Consider the following 12,365-nt stretch of genomic DNA (forward strand, 5'->3'; position numbering starts at 1 on the left):
TATTTTAGTGGGACCCACAAAGAGTATTTTTAAATCGTTGGCTTTAAGGCATCTACAACATGGCATGGCAAAAGGCTGATAGACCAAGAAACGCTTATAGTGTATTATAATTAGGAAGTAGTTGGTTTCTGATTGTGATGGCATGAATTATAACATCTGTATTGTCTCACCCTTCTCATGAGACTGAAAATGGAATAAAAGTTTTTAAAACACCTCTCAGTGTCCCCATCTCTAGGTCAGGAAAAGAGTATTATCCAACACACTGACACACCTTTGCCCTGAGCATAACCCAGGCTGGACCAAACACACTGAAAGGTTTCCCCTTTGGCCCATGTCCTGAAACATCAGGTCTGCTGTTTGACAACTCAGGTTGGGTTTGTGTCATGGAGTTCCCTCAGAAATACTGGGTTTGTCTTCCTCTGTGCCTTCCCCTCAGCAGCCTTGGGGATGCTCCTGTGTGAAGCCATCTGTCTCACACAGTTTCAGACAACTTCAAACAGGATATTGTGCAATAAATCATTTCCTCTGAAGTGTTCCAACAGTCCCTTTCCAGCAATAGGAAATTATTACTAATAGATGAAAGTGGAAAACCCCCAACAGTTTATTATCAAACAGAATCCCCCCATGACACGCGTCACAAGAAGGCGCCGGGGTCTCTCTCGGAAGAAAAGGAGCTGTCACGGAACAGTTCCAGCAGCTGATGGAAGCTCGGGGACTCGTCCGGCGTCGGCTTTCTCCCATGGCAGAGCTCCATGGGGCGGGCAGGGCAGTGAAGCAGCTGGGCTGGAGCCCCTCGCTGCCTTGTCTCCCCGGCGTGGCTCAGCCCACAGACTCTCGGGCTGGGAGCGGGGCCGCTCCGCTCCTGCCACCACCGTGTCCCTGGGCTTGGACAAACAGTTTCCTGCCAGGAGAGCCCTGCACACTGCTCCACAGATCTTTCATAAAGGCCCAAACCAACTCCAAACACTCTGTCTGCAGCAGCTTTTCACAAAGGGCTGCAGCAATCCAGGACAGCTGCAAGTGAGTGTTGGAAGGCTCTTGTCTTGTTCCTCACAGCAGAATTCTTGATGATCTGATGCAGTTTTATTCAGATGTAACATGAGAGCTAAAGTTTTTTGTTAAAATAATTAATGATGAGTAACAAGCCTTGGGAGCATGAGGTACAGGACTGATGTGTGAAAGCATGAGCATATCCTCCAAAGTGGCCAGTTTAATTGTCCATTTTATTACTCTTGTATTTACTCCACACTAATAAGGAAAACCAAGCTTTGCCCTGAGGCAAAACAGGCATGGGATACACTACAGTCCCTTGCAGGCTCAGCAGGGCTGGCAGTGACACAGCAGGCAGTCTGCTTCATTGTGAACCACTACAGAGCTGCATCCCAATCTGGTTTAAGTAACGTGGTATTATTAAGAGCTCCTTTTCTGCATGAGACACAAAACGGAGATCCCAAATGATCTTCATGCAAGCATGCAGTAAAGAACTGCTCCTGCTATCCTAACAAAGCGTTTGCTTTGGCAATTACACTCTTCCCATTCATCTTTTGATGCCGACACTTCAGGTTTTCCCCCACACCCCTGCAAGGCTGGCAGTCGCTGTTTCCCAGTTCCTGTTCTTCCCTAGAGATGGTGCAGTGGCTGCTTTGAAACATAAAGCCCTGAGATCTGGACAGCTTGAAGGAGCATGAAATGCTAACTAAGTGCTCGTATTAGTAACACCCTGGTCTGCACTGCCCAGTGCTCTGCAGCAGCAGCAGCAGCAGCAGCAGGACCATGCATCATTCCTGTTGGTGGATGTTCATGTTTCTGGTGTGCAAGAGCAATGACTTTGAGGAGGGACAAAAACGCCCCTCTTCAAACACTGGTCGTGCAAGGAGATGTGAAGTTTCACAGCCTTTTCTAGGATATTTCAGAAAGATCTAAGAGAATATTGTGGCATGGAGTAGGTCCCTAATTTTGTCTCCAGAGGAATCCCCACAGGGCACATTGACTCTGCTGCTGATGGCAACCCCATAAGCTCATGGACCAATTTTCCCTGCAATGTGCCTCCCTGCCTGAGCTTTACTAGGCTGGGACTAGACCCAGAGCTAAGCAAACACATGCAGCCAGGTGACATTGTGTAACATCAGAAGCTGGCAACCCTGAGGACTTTACTGTCAAAAGGTTACAGTTTGTACTGGGCACAGAAGTGTTTTTCCCTAAGGCAAAGCAAATTGAAATGTGAAGTTTCAAAGCTTCAAATGACTATGAAAGGAAACTGCAGAATAATTTCTGGAAGGGCAGCATTGTCAAGGATCATGCAGCCCACCAAGAGCTGGAGCTGAATCCAGAATTGCTTCTTCCAGCTGTACAGGAATTCATTCCACTGGCAAGCACTGGTCCATGGGAACAAATGATCCCCTAGCTCTGGGCTGAATGGCAGCCAGGCTGCAGTGCAGATTGGAGGAACCCTTGTCACTCGTTATTGGCCTCCCAGTGCACTCATCCTTCTGCAAACAATGTGCAAACAACACAGCTGGACTGCAGTCCCGGATAAATACACATACAGGTGATTGCCAAAGCAGTGCATCATTTCCCAGTGAAATCCATGACCTCTTCTTACCTATGGAATTGTGATTGAAGACACCTGTGAGCCAGATCTGTGGGAGATTGCAAAGGAGCAAAGCTTTGGGATTTGGGCACACTTCTCTTGGTTTCTTTGCTCAGGCCTTTGGTGAGCACAGAACACACCTAGGTAGAAAACCTTTGACTAGATAGGATCTTTTGGATCCATTGTCCCCCAGACAGGTCAATGGTGGCCCTGTTGTAATGCCAAGTAACAAAGAGCAGCACAAATGACACAAAGAAAAGATGGCCAAAGAGGAAGAGGAGAGTCCCAGTGAGGAAAGGATGTGGTGAGACACTGGCACATCGAGTGAGCTGCACTCCCATAATCTCTAGGCTGGCAGGTCCTGGTCTCACATTCTCCTCTTGGTTTTTTCAATTTTGTTTATTTATTTACTTTTTTTCATCATCAAAATGAAATATATAGAATTAAAAACATGTCATCAAAACTTAAAGACAGAATCAAAACACATTAGTTCAAAACTACATCTAAAGATCAGAACATATGTACATCTGTAACTATCAAGCCTAACGCATCAATCCTATTCTTCAAACACTCTTCACACAGGCGGCAGATTCTTCCTGAGCTTGGAGGAAAGAGAGCTCTTCTGGATGGGAGGCGAGGACTTTGTGGGTGAGAGAACATCAGAAGTGTTCTTCCAATGGAAACTGTGTTCTTCCCAAGGAAACTTCTCGGTAGGACTGTAACCAGCCAGATCTGCAAAATGGAGACACAAAGTTTAACAGAGAGGCAAACTTTAACAGAGGCCACCATGTAAACCTAAGCATCTGAAGCTCCATAATTCCTGGGACACATTTCCTGGAAATGTCCAAACAGCTGCACAGGGAAACATGCTCCTGCTGGCAGACACTGAGGCAGGCCAGGGCAAACCCTGAGCCACTTGCCCAGAGCTGGCACAGGCCCAGCCTGGCCTCTGGGCTGCCCTGGGACAGCAGGGAGCCCAGAGCCCTGTGCTCCCCAGGAATGGCTCAGCTGCACACGCACCCTCCTGCTCCTCTGCCTGCCCCACAGCTCAGCAGCCCCACAGCTCCAGGGGCACTGGCAGCAGCACAGCTCATTGCAGGGGCACATGCAGGGCACAGCTGTTCCCTGGCAATGTGCACAGCCTCTCTGGGCTGCCACAAGACCCTTCCTGCCAGCAGAGATTGGCCCAGCTCCCCCCTCACCTCTGCATGCGGCTGAGCCATGACTGCCCTTCATCTTGTCATTAATCTGGAGCTGCTCCAGGCCCCCATGCCATGACTAGGAAGAGCAATGGAGAGAGCGGGGGCAGATGCACACCACAGAGACCTGCAGCAGGATTGAGGCTCTTTTCAGCCATGTATCCCCAAATCTGCAGAACTTTGGGAAACAACAAATGCAGGGAAAACACGTTGTGGGCTATGAAGTTGCAGAATATCCAGCAATGCAGCCTGTTTCTTCTGTGGGGCTTGGCAATAGATCCATCTGAATGTTTTACCCTATTGCAAAGCTGAGGAAAGGGTGGCAGACAGTTTAGCCAGGCTGTCCTGTTCTAGAGAGTGTCTCTTGGGAACTATCAGGTCCAGCACCAACATTTAAGGCAGCATTTGCTCCAACTGTCCCATGGCTGTCGGCCTGTGGAGGTGCCTGTAAAGTGATTCATCTTCTCAAGGCTAACATGAAACATCAGTTCGCATAGAAAGTAGAGCTCTAAGGCCAGGACAGTCATACAAGACTCCTTTGGCAGGAGCTGCACCTGCTGTGCAGGCTGTGCCACACCCAGCAGATTGTCCCCCATGTGCTCCACGCCCCAGCAAGGACCCTCCTCATTTCTCAAGTTAGTGGCATCATGAGGAGACATGGTTTTCCCAGGGCCTCTGTGGTTAGAGATGTGAAATACCAAACACTGCTCACAGCTGCAATTGCAATTGCCCCTCTGCTCACAAAAGCACAAGGCTCTATCCTTGGCCTTTGCAGGCACTTTCACTTCCCCATCAGTCACCACATCTAGGAAAATCTGACAGACTGGGAGAACTCCAGGAAGCAGCAGGAAGCTGAGTCAGAGGATCTTTAGTTTGGATATCAGGAAAAAGCGTTTTTCACCCAGGGGGTGGCTGGGCACTGGAACAGGCTCCCCAGGGCAGTGGTCACAGCACCAAGCCTGACAGAATTGAAGGAGCATTTGGACAGCAATCTCAGGCACTTGGTGTGACCCTTGGGCTGTTCTGGGCAAGGCCGGGAGCTGGACACGATGGTCCTGATGGGCCCCTTCCAACTCCCCATATTCTACAGTTCTGTGATTCTGAGAACTAATGGGCTGCAGGAGGGCAGAAATAAGTGACAAGAGGAAAGAAGTGAGGTTGACTGGAGAATCAAGTCACTGAGTTCACAGAAGATGCAGGATACAGGACCCTTCCCTCCCAGCAATCCCATTTTCTGTCTCATCCCTTCTCCCATCCACACACACGAAGGTGAAGAATATCACTAAAAGAAGAAGAACCTGCTTGACTCCCATGTCCATGAGAGCAGTCATTGCTCATGCAGGAGTCACATTCTCCACCATGATCCCCAGGGTCTGACTGGCTGCTTTCTGAACAAATTCTGGGGAGTTGGACACCATCTGGAGAAGGACCATCTGGATGAGCAACCTCATCCACCTGAGAGTCCATGTCCTTCTTCAAGGTCACAGAGAGCTCTCCCAGAGTGACAATGGCAGAGCAGGACACCTTGGAATGGAGGTTGGTCACCTGGGGAAATCAAGAGGGGAAACATAAGAATCACCTTGGAAAGAAAATCAGTTGCCTTCAACAGAAGTCCCAGGAATTGACAACACATCCCACTGTGTCCAGAGGAACATAAAATTACAAGAAGAGCAGAAGAGCACAAGCACAGAAAGGCACTTACTCTGGCACCAATTTCTGGCCTCAGACCTTCTCACTGCAGGCCTAAAATAAAAATTTCTTTAAGTGTTCTACTTAACCCTACTAAAATGTCCACAGCTTTGATTTTAGGCCCTTTTACTAGAAAATAAAGCAAGGGCTGCTTTCAAATCATAAATGCACAAGTGATAAAGATAAAAGAGTCAGGTGCTCCCATTCAAAAAAGCAGCACCAGCAGTTGAAGCACTCAGCCAGGAAACAGAAAACACAGGCTCAGGTCTACAGAATAATTTGCAGTGTTGAATTACAGCTTGGGCAGAGACTGGGACTCTGGCAAATAACGTCATTAGTGTCTCAGTTTTTTGCATTTGCACATTGCATTATAAAGGCTCCACACTCAAAGATGAGTGTCAGATACCTGACCTGCCAGTAAATACAGCTGCATGTGCCCACAGATCCTACAGATAGCTGACAGACACTAGAAATCTCAGGCAGAAATGAAGGCAGATCCTGAGCACACATGGGGATGAACATGCACATACCTACTCTACACACCGTGTATGAAGTATGGGGGACAATTCAGAACAATGTTCTCACCTCGCTGGTAACTGCCAAGCAAACCTCACCAAGTCTACAAAGCAGGACCTCTGAATGGGATCCAGCCAGGTGTCTGATGGTGAAGAGTCCCTCCTCCTTCAGCTCCCTGAAAGGCAGAAGATTGATTTTTCTCTCCACCAAGGCAGCACCCTCTGAAATGACCAGGCTGGCAGCTCAGTTGAACAATGGGAGGTGCTTTTCAAGGAGCCCTTAATGAAATTGTGGAACGCGTTGCCCCAGGATGCTGTGGCTGTCAAAAGCATTCACAAACCCAAGAGGCAAAGAGAGGGGTTTCAGAGTGGCCATTTGAGAAGACAGCCTTTCTGATATCTCTGGCACATGAGGCCCCTCTGTCACTGCTTCCTAGGAGCTGAGAGACCGGGCCATGCTGCTGTTTGTTGTCACCTCCCTGTACCTGTCCCTGAGACACAGTGCCACTGGGCTGTTATTGGGGCATTTTCCTTCTTTGCCAGCCCCAGCAGGCATTCAGCAGGGAGAGTCTGCACTACCACTCTGGAGCTCAGTTTCCACTCTATGATCTCGGCCTCTCTGTCACCCCCTCCACTCCCCCTCACACATTCCCCAAAAAGCAGCAGGATGTCTGCTGGGACCCCCTCAGCCTGCAGGAAGGCCAAGTGGGTCCTGGCCTCTCCTGACCCACAGCACAGCTTTCTTTCATCCCAGCATGGAAATATAAAAGCTGTATCATCACATCACACAGAGGGCCAGAAGCTTTTTATTTTGGCTGCAAGTGTCCACAGAGCATTGGGGAAGAGGAGTAAAAGAGTGTTTTGCAGCAAGCAACCCGGCTACTCAGGCAGGATGGTAGGAAAAGTGTCTGGAAGCTGCTTTTTAGGACTTTGGTTGTTCTGCTGAAGCTTCTGACAGAGCTGATGGGCAGATCCCAGAGCTGTGGAGAGTTCCTGGGAAATTTGTCCTTGGATATGTCTACGAATGCTCTCCCAGCCATGAACTGCCATCTGTGTCCTGTCCATATGTTACTGCCTTGACTGTTGAGTGTCTGAGGTGCCTCTTGGGGCTGCTATGGACCTCCTTCACCAAGGAATGGATTGTGATACAACATCCCTTTCTGCGTATGTTTGGGCACTGACAGAGCCTGGACCACTCTGGCTCGAGCTTGGGCTCTGGACAAGCTAGATTGCTGATGAGAGCAGCTCATGGTCCTCAGCTCTTCCCTGCTGCTGGGACAGACAGACATGGCCATGGGGACAGAATGGAGCTGCCCAATCTGCCAGGTCACTAAGAAGGATGTGAATTTTTTTCTGCCCCGTCACCACCAGTTCTGCCTGGGCTGCATCCTGCAGTGGGCAAAGAGAAATCCAGCATGCCCACTTTGCAGAAGAATGATAGAAGCTGTCAGGTTTTCTGAGTAGGATGAACAGGACTACATACAATGTGCCATCAGCTCCCCCAAACAATTGCTGGAGTCCAGCAGGGAGAGAGCCTGGTCACCTTGCTGAAAACAGCCCCCCAGACCCTGTGATGGCTGCTCCATCTTCCCCACAGGGAACACTGTCCCCAGCTGAGCAGGGGCTGCAGGACCAGAGCCTGTGCATGGCCTCCTGCCCAAGGAGTGGGCCGAATTTTTCAAATAACAGTGTCATCTACTGGCCCAAAGGTGGCCCTGGCTGCACCAGAAGCTGGAGGGAATATGCCAGCGCCAGAGATGGCTGGTTAAGGAATTCACAGAGCAGCATCCTGCACGCCCTCTGTGCCTGTGGTCAAGTTGCCAAAATCTTGGTGCCAGTACTGCAGCTTCTCCTCTGTAGCAGTCTGAATTGCTGCTAGCACAGTCCAGGGTAAAGAAGCAAAAAGGACCTTTGCATAATCTCCACAGATGTTTCATTCAGCTGTGCAGGGAGATGTTCAGGTCCCAGCACCCATACACAGAGGGTCTCAGTTTGTCTCCACAGGGGCCTGGGGGCTGACCCTGATCTCGGGGCAGTACAAAGATAAGGGGGCTGATCAGGGAATAGGGAAGGTGTGGCTCAGGAACGCAGGAACAGACACAGGAACAGGGGAAGGAGCCAATGGGGTCTAACAGCTTTTTGAGGGAAGCTTCTTGTGTCTCCCTAGACCAGGGAATGGCCCCCCAGGGTCTCCACAATTCCCCATGTTTTATATTATTAGGAAAGCTTCTCTGAAGGATCAACTGAATCAACACAAAATGACAAAAACAATCAAAAGCACTCATAAGACAATTGTTCAAAATGCAAACAATTCTGAGTTCCCAATGTGCCAACAAATTTCTTGGAGTGCCTTAGATCTGGCAGGAGGGATGCAGGGTTTTCTTAGCACAGTTTATCAGGAAACTGAGTCACACACACTGAACCTCTGGTCCATGGCTCCTCACTGCCATCGTGCAGCAAGGAGGCCCAGAGGCTGCTGTGCTCTGGGCCTGTCAGGGATGAACACAGCGGCGCTGTGGCCAGTGCCAGCTCCAGCAGCTCACAAGAGGAGACTCCTTCCAGAAACTCTGCTGGCTCCAGTGTGGCACACCAACAGAGCCCACTGGAAGCCCCCCTCCATTGCAGCCACCCCCAGCTGCGTCCATCATCGCTGCAGAGCAGGAGCTGCCCCAGAGGAGCCGCGGCAGGAGCTCAGGGCAGTGGCAGGTCCCTGTGCCCAGGGCAGAGCCACAGAACCTCTGCTCCTGGCTGGGACAGGGGCTGCTCACCCTGGTGTCCCACCAAGAGGAGGGATCCTGGGCCCCAAACTCTGCCCAGCCCTGCAAAAGGCCACCCCGCCAGCAGTGCCAGCAAGGTTCCTGCAGCCATTCAGCCAAATCAGTGGAAACAAATGTCTCTGTAGCTGACACAGTCTCTGCACACAGCTTTCTCCCCCTTCTCCTGGTGCCTTTCCCTGGCTCCAGCAAGAGCTGCAGGAAATGCTGTGTGAGCCATGATGATGGAAGAGCTACTGATAAAAACACTGGGGTGATGCTTTCAGAGGAGTCATGAACGGAAGATTGACCAACCTTCCAGCCAACAGTGTGCCATAAGTTTGCATTCTTTAAATAATTGACTGCAATAAATTAGTAAAAAGAAATATATAGAAACAAATTAAATCTCCCACAACTGCTGGCTTTCCTCAGGCTCCATGGTCTATGTATTGCTAGACTTACTTCATTTAGGCAGAATATTAACTGCCCTGACTTGTTGGAGACTGACCACAAGGTCTCATCTGTGGTGGGGAGTCACTAAAATTAGCTCAGCAGAGGCATCTTCAGCTGTCCAAGTGTAGCAGAAATACAAATTCTCTGCTTCATGACTGTGTGGCAGCAGCTGCTGGTGTGGGTTTGTCAGCATTGCTTCATGGATTACTCCTGGGAAGGAATTGTGTGCACAGGCAGAGTGTGATGGCTTCGATCTCCTCTAATTACTCCAATCAGATGATGGCCAGAACTTTTAGGCAAAAAGCACCATGACAGAATAATTTACAATATTCTCCAAACTACTCCTGTGGTTTTGATTTTCTTACTGATTAGGTTCAGTGTCTGGCCTCAAGAAATCAGTCCAGAAAGAACAGGCAAACCTCAGCTTGCAAGTTAGAGTGCAAGTCTTTAATCTGCCGTTTTTGCAGCATCTACAAACTGCTTTTCAACATATTTGCAAAAAAATCTCTTAGTTCTTGCTATACCTGTCCAGAACCTGAATCTCTCCTCATTTTATTTTGATTTGAGATCTCAGCATGATTTTTTTTCTGGACAGGGAAGTAAGAACCAGCTGCAAATACAGACTACAAGTGTGAATCTGTACTGGAGGAACTGAGCTGTAGCTTGGAATTAAAGGCAAGAAGGGATGCCATGGTAAATGTGAACGTTTAGTGCTGGCATGGGAGCCTTCTGCAATGCTCCACCAACCCATGGTTCACACTGCTACAAACTCTTTCTGGTGTTACAAAGAGTGTTGAAGAGCTGACTGTAAGTAAAAAAAATAGCCAGAATGTTAATTTTTGTTAATATGGCGAACAATGACTATCTAATAATTCAGAGCTCATAGAAGTGAGTATTCAGATTTCCACTTAGTACGTGCTGGCAGTTTTAATTTGAAATCAACAGGTTTATCCAAATCAAGTTATCCATAGGAATTAATTTGCTCTATAGTCTAACTAAAAATGCCTCATTGTCTGATAAGTTTAGTAGAAATTTTCAAAGTAAACAGTAAACAGATTTGAATTTCTTGTTTAGTGGCTATTCTGCAGGAAAGCTTTTACAGACTAATCAGTTTGGATGCAATTAAAATGCCAGTACATTTCATCTAGCCATTCTGGTATTAGAACAAAACCATACAACTGCACAGCCTTTAAAAAAAAATTTAAAATAAAATTTCAAGTCAACAGTCTGAGTAGGACTCAGAATAAAAACTCTACCAAACTTCAACTCCATTGGAAGGTTCCCTTGTCACCCTGTGAATCAATTCTACATTCAGAAGATTAAAAGTCCCCATTATGGTGGTTTTGGTATGGTTAGGAATTGGGTAAGGGTCTTCTTCCTTCTCAGCTCCATGCTGCAGTGCCTTTGGGATGTGGCCTGCTGGCCGTTGTTTGTGCACCCTGCTGTTTCTCCATGGGGCAGAAAGTGCAATTGCATTTCCAGCCCAGAGCCCGTGAGGAGTGGGGCATGCAGAGCTGTGCCAGGCACAGGCCAGCAGCTGTGCCGCCAGAGGGTTTTGGTTCCTGCCCAGGGCAGCTGGTGCATCTCTGCCGTGAGTGCCTCCCCTTCCAGGTGCCCATGGACAGCAGGTGCAGGGCTCTGCAAGGGGCATGGAACAGGGTGGGGATGTCTGCTGGCAACAGAGTGCAGCGGAGAGCAAACAGTCCAGGATGGTCCTGGAGTGTGTGACAGAGAACTCCTGACACAGCTGGTGACGGAGCCAGTGAGGGAAGGCACTGCTGGGCCTGCTGTTTGTGAGGAGAGAAGGGCTGCTGGGTGACAGGAGGGTTGGAGGCAGCCTTGGGCTCAGTGATCACAAAATGCTCGTGTTTGATTCCCAGAGAAGGAACGAGAGATGTTGGGGAAGTGCTGACCTGCAACAAATTGTGAATTTGTTAAGCTTTACCAGGCAGTGCTTAGTCGTACCTTCCCTCACAGCAGTGGTTAATGTGTGCAAGTGGATGTCTTAGCCTTGAGAATAAAGACAGTGGGCCTACTGAGGAGGTAGCTGCAATGCATTCAAGGAGAAGAAGGCTCCTAACCGTGGGAGGAGAATTTGAGGAATGGGATGTTCACCAGATGGCCAGCAGAGACCCTCAAGAGACCCCTACTCTAAATGTCAGTAATTTTGGGGAAGTGATTTAAACATGTCAAATACTTTGTGAGAATGTTTAGCCTGTGAGTTTGAGCAAAGTAATGAATAAAAGTAATGAAAGTAATGTCTTAGTTCCATGGATACTAACACGTGGGTGTGCATGTTTCAGGGCAGTGATTCCCACGCACCCAGCACTGAAATAAAGTAATGCCTCTTTTCTCACACTGAGCTGGCAGTGTGGATCGGCCCAGCTCGGTAACTTTCATTTTGGTCATTTCTATTGAAGCATAAAGAATGGTTGAAATGAAATCTTTTCCAGCTGTTTTCCTTTGGTTTTCCTATTTGAGGGTTAAAATTGTGTGCTGCAGGTGTGCTGGGTATGTGCAGAGCAGTGCAGCCCCAGAAACCCCTTGGCTTGCCCACAGGTTGTCATGCCTTGTTGCCAGGTGTGCCCAGCTGAGGCAGGAGAAGGAGCCCGCAGCACAGTGGGCACCGTGCCCTGCCCAGCCGGGGCTCTCTGGCACAGAGCAGCAGCAGCGCCAGCACCGTTCAACCCGCTCCTGCCCTGGCTTCCCCTGGCACACAGAAGCCTCTGGAAATCAGCACCGCCAGTGGCGTTCCCAGCTGGGAGCAGCTGCTGCTGGCGGGCAGATGCTGCCAGTTCAACTGCTGCCAAAGGGGAAGAAAGAGCAGAGGAAGAGATGTACATACACAGCAGCCATGGAAACATCCTATAAACATGCAGATATATGGGGTGATTTGTTAGGAATTACTTCAGCTGCTATGCCAATAGGGCTTTCTCTCCTGCTTCTGTGCAATGCTTTGGGCCATTTTCTTGGTCTGGTTTCCTTTGCTTGTGTCCCATCTGAATGCTCAGCTGGGTTACAGGCTGTAGGTGCTTGGGGCACTCTTGGAGTTCCTCTTGGATCCCTGAACAACAGGGTTTGGCCCACGGGGGGAGTTTGTGCTGCTTTGTGTCAGAGGAGAACTTCCGAGGCCATTTTGTGTTTGCTGTAGGAAAGGCTGGTTATT

Source organism: Melospiza melodia, chromosome 7 (assembly GCF_035770615.1).
Source record: "Melospiza melodia melodia isolate bMelMel2 chromosome 7, bMelMel2.pri, whole genome shotgun sequence".
In the NCBI taxonomy this organism is placed as follows: Eukaryota; Metazoa; Chordata; class Aves; order Passeriformes; family Passerellidae; genus Melospiza; species Melospiza melodia.